The sequence below is a fragment of the Fragaria vesca genome, linkage group LG4, assembly GCF_000184155.1.
Source record: "Fragaria vesca subsp. vesca linkage group LG4, FraVesHawaii_1.0, whole genome shotgun sequence".
Lineage (NCBI taxonomy): Eukaryota > Viridiplantae > Streptophyta > Magnoliopsida > Rosales > Rosaceae > Fragaria > Fragaria vesca.
The window spans coordinates 9679513-9684512 of record NC_020494.1 but is presented as its reverse complement, the minus strand read 5'-3'; the positions used below and the strand labels follow the sequence as shown (position 1 = coordinate 9684512).

The 5000-nt window shown below is 38.4% G+C and overlaps 1 non-coding gene across 1 annotated transcript; it reads right to left on the bottom strand.

Annotated features, from left to right (window-relative positions):
• Positions 1-3150: 3150 nt before the first annotated feature.
• On the bottom strand, positions 3151-4905 carry LOC101309721. The gene is made up of 2 exons (XR_184467.1): positions 4091-4905; positions 3151-4012 (listed from the first exon to the last, which is right to left on the bottom strand). It is a non-coding gene; the product is annotated as an uncharacterized LOC101309721 (transcript).
• Positions 4906-5000: the final 95 nt, after the last annotated feature.

Sequence of the window (5000 nt, the reverse complement as noted above, 5' to 3'; positions counted from 1 at the left end):
AGGTTAAGCATGTTGATGCTAGAGCAATCCCAAGATGGGTGACCTACTGGGAAGCTGCTCCTGAGCTGTCGGAAATAAAACCGTGAAAGCCGGTGGGCCCAAAGCGGACAATATCGTGTTACGGCGGAATGAGTCCTGAGGTGTGACATACTGGGGGTCAGTAACTGAGTTACCGGTGATCGAAATCCGGCCACCGAAGAAAATATGAGTTACGTACTAGGGGTCAATAATGGCGACCGAAGAAATTTCCGGCATCCGGTGACCGGAATCCGGCGGCGGGTGACCGGAGTCCGGTGAGGTTCCGGCTAAATTATTCTTTCTCTTCTAGTTTCTCTCTCTATACATGTTGAAGTAGTGAGGGTAAAATTGTATTAAAAATATATATAAAAATTATTTTTTTATTATGACATTAATAAAGATTTGTGTATTTGGGCATAAAAAATGTTACCTTATATTGGAATGGGCACATGAAAAAGATTATCATTAGAATGGGGAATGAGATATTAAAATTAGTATTAAATGGGCAAATGGTGTTTCTAAATGTACCCAACAAATTGATAATTAGACCCAGCACTTATATTTTTCTCACATTCTTTCCAGTTTAACCCCTATATCTATCTACACCCAGCACTTCATCTAAAAAGTGAAACCCATCACGGCAACACCTCTTTATCAAATCTGGGTTCGTCTCATAAGTGCTCCTATCATGATTGTTTCACCTTGGCTTAGTTTGTAATCATGATATCAACTAAATAGCTTTTCACATGAATTAGCATCATATCTTGATTTGAGAGCAACGGTTTTCACATGTAAAGCTCCAATTCTCAATGTTTCTACTTCACCTTCTTCCTCTCTGCAACTCTGCTCTATGGACATTGCTACTTCTCTCTCACTCCTCTCCTCCACTCTCTCCCAGCAAAAAATCTTTTTGCACTCATCATTCGTGCTACTACTCTACCGGGACCAACCAAACCATATCTTTTCCAATCAATTCGTAACTTGAATATAACAGCTTACTCAAACTATGAAACCATGGATGACGACTATGGTTGGGATTAGTTTTGATGATTGTATTTATAATTATCAATATTCAAATGTCCTCTCTCTACTACTCTTGATACTCTTGTCTTGGAAGAAGTTTTTTTTTTTTTTCCATACTGTTCTAGAAAGAAGTTTGTTGGGTGTGTGAATTGAGCCACAATTTTTGTTGGGTTTCTTCAAGGGTAAATTTGGAATATTTAACATAATTTGCTAGGGCTGGGTCTATTAAGTAGTTTGTTGGGTATATTTAGCAACACCTAAAACAAAACAAAACTCAATAGAAGACAAAAGTTTATTATGATGCTATTAATCATATGCTGCTTGTCTTCGGTACAGTTTTATTTCCCTTATGCTATTAATCATTATGATGCATTTTTTTGCTAACTTTGCTAACTAGTGTATGTTAGAATACGCTACTTATTGTAATTTTGGGTTTTGGCTTTATGTCTTCATCTTGTATTGTATGGTTTCATTAATCAAGACTTAAAAGCAACTGCACAGCCCCGTCTAAAAAAAAAAAAAAAGTTTTGTGATTTTAGTTTGTTAATGAAGTAGTACTAAACACATTCATATTGTCCTTCGGTCATGAAATATTTGAGAAAGTTTCTGGTCATACTAAGCTTTAGCTATCGAGCCTCGTTATACTAGTGTCGCTTTGTCTATTACTGTTTCACCCTAACCATCGCACTGTTTTTATCTGTGCCTCTCCCTGCTTTCAAACACTAGGGCCTCACTGCTATCAATCACCATATTATCCTTTAGTGGAGATGTCACCACAAGCTTTGTTGGCTAGCCTTGTAAAACGACGATGTCATTGATATCACACATCTAGAACAAGACGAAAAAATCAAACCAAACCCTTGGGTTTATCTGATTTCCAAACCAATGACCTCCAAACCCTTCAACATCCTAGACCTCCAAGCACACTTGAAATGGATCATGTTTTGAAGCTTTCGGGTTTAAGCCAGATCCAACAAGTTCGTTTTCACCTTTGATCTGCATGTAAATCAAAATTAATGTATTTTGGAGAGGTCCTATTATTTCCTCCAAGCACCTGTGGTATTCCAAGAGTATGATGGATTGCAGCATGTCACACTTTTCCTTTAAATGTCCTGCACTTTTGGATGGTCCTCTGTAACACCCTGACCCAGATTTAATACAAGAAATACAACTCATTACCTCAATTTTTCATATAAGTGTCCCGAGTCCGCCTTCAATCTGTGGTCGGACTAGGAGGAACCCACAGTACCCTCTTTAGTTAGCTCCTTTTCAGTTTGAACTGGTGCTAGCCACCACCACAGGCTTGAGGAAGGTCAGAGGGCTCCTAATCGATATAGTTCGTCGCCGAGGTGAGGCCGGACCTGACTGTGGTTGCTGACCAAACCCAGTCGATGTGTCCAAGAACAGGTCCTTCCGTGGCTCTCTCTCTCTCTGGAGGAGAGAGTTCTCCGATCCCCCTCAAAAGATGAGGTCGTTCAAACCTATAATTGAGAAGGTTGGTCTCATTCTCTCCTTCCTCCTTTTTCTCAAATCTTCTCGACCTTTCCATAAAAAAAATTTATTTTTATTATTATTATTTCAAAAAAAAATTTATTTTTATTATTATTATTATTTTATTTTAAATATATAAAGTATTTATTTATTATTTCTAAATTATCCGGGTATTACAAACCCACCACCTTAAGGAAATTTCGCCTCGAAATTTCCAGCCACTAGAGTTTCAACCTTCCTAAAACAGGGTACACTAAGGCATGACAACCCCATAGAACTTAACTATGCGTTTAAATGAACAAATCAGTAGATACATAAGCACCCGTTTATCTAAACTTGTATGAGCAATCTTGAAATATATGTAATAAGTTGGGTGTTCGTTGTTCATGCTCCAGTCCAACATCAACACTGACGGAAACAGTATCTCGAATTGCTTTCTTCCAGTATCCCTTATACTTACATAATTACATTAGACATGTACCCATATAGCCAAGCCCGCCTTTCAAACTCATGCCATATACATCCTCTGTTACTTTTATACTTTCATATTCATGCCTAAAGTATCATATCGTTTTACACTTGATTAACAAGCAAATCAAACTTCAATAATCATATCGCTTTACACTTGATTAACAAGCAAATCAAACTTCAATTGCCTCTATTGCACTATTTAACCGTTATTATTCACTCAGGAAAGAAATTTAGCTGCCATATCAGTGTTAAGCATCACTCAATTTAGCAGCTTACTTGATATGATTTGCAATTGTAATTGACCGTGCTCATCAATGCATAAACATCAAATTGAACATACCTAATCCCGAGCACAAACTCACAGATGTATGACAAGATCTGTTCTTATGATCATAACTGACCAATGTCATTCAAGTAGCAAATACATACGTTTGTTCTTTTTCCTCTTTGTTATCGGTTAACCCCGATACGTCTCAAAACCCCTCAAAAACACTCAGAAAAACTTTGCACATAGCAGTAGAATCCACATTCAGCTGTGAACCACCCTGCACTCGGCGGTAAAACCCGGCTCGTAGCCGAAAACCCGGCACTCAGCCGTAAAACCCCACACTCAGTGGTAAAACCCGCACTCGGCGGTAAAACCCGACACTCAGCGGTAAACCCTGCACTCGGCGGTAAAACCCGACACTCAGCAGTCGAACTCGACATTGGCGGTAAACCCAACACTCGAGTGGTGAAACCCGGCACTCGGCCGTAACCAATGTGGTAACCCTACGTCCCCCAAGCAAGACGTGGTCGCACCCACACTAAACCCCGCACTCGGCGGTAAACCCAGTACGGTATCCTACGCCCCCGGGGCAAGATGTGGTGGCACCCATACTGTAAACCCAGCATATAGTTGTCCCAGCATAAAGCTGTAAACTGAATATCACCACCACACGAAATGACAAAGGGTAATAACCGTCAATAGCCGTCACCCCGCACGAAACGGTAAGGATATCACCAACATCTGCAACAATTCAAACAAAAGATCAGTGATCCACACTGTAGAACGCAATGAAAAGCTTACTGGACTGAAAACTGTTACATGTCTGAAATGACAAGAAAAGAATGATGAATCTCATTCAATAAAGCCTGGGAACAATAACTCCCATAACCATCACTAACGCAGAAAGAGGTAGAGAGAAATCAACTCTTGCATGAGATACCTGCAACCAAATTCTGGAAAAAAAACTGTCAAAGTTGTAACATCTAATAAATACTTCTTACACTAATATATGTTTACCCACCAACTAGACTTGCTTCCAAGATATTATTATTACATCCGTATCAGGCTTCCACGAACCTATTACACATACACAAGCATGAACATATATGTATAATAGGCATGCTTGTCATCTTGCTGAAAATTTCTATAAGATGAGAACATAGGATATGTGTGAGGGTGCATTCCCATATACTTGAGACCAAACATTTATATACAAGTAAGTTTCAAAAATCTAAACAAAGCCATATATGCAACTCTATGACATTTATAGAAGCCAACTGATTAGTCAGTATGAGGAACCTGATCCAATATACATGCTGCATTCTCTCAAACTCACACTTGCTGCGTATTTCATCATTTTGTGTATAGAACAAAACTAAAAGAGAGGAACCACCTTTATTAAATAGGCCTTCAACATGCTGAATGTATAAAACATGATAACTAAAACTGACAAGAGAAAGGAAATCTTATTTGGATATAGATAATTCATTCACATACCGAGTTGGTCATATTCAAACACAATATATAGATACCAAGCTACACCTTAACTGAAATTATGTGAATAGTTCCTGGCAATTGCCTTGCTTCGAAACAATAGAAGACCCAAACAAGCACCTTGTTTGTAAAAATTTTCACATCAAAGATAAATCACTTTTGCACAATAACTTGTATCCTCATATTTACTTTAACCTTATTAAAGGAATATGTCAATCCTTCTCAATTTCATATC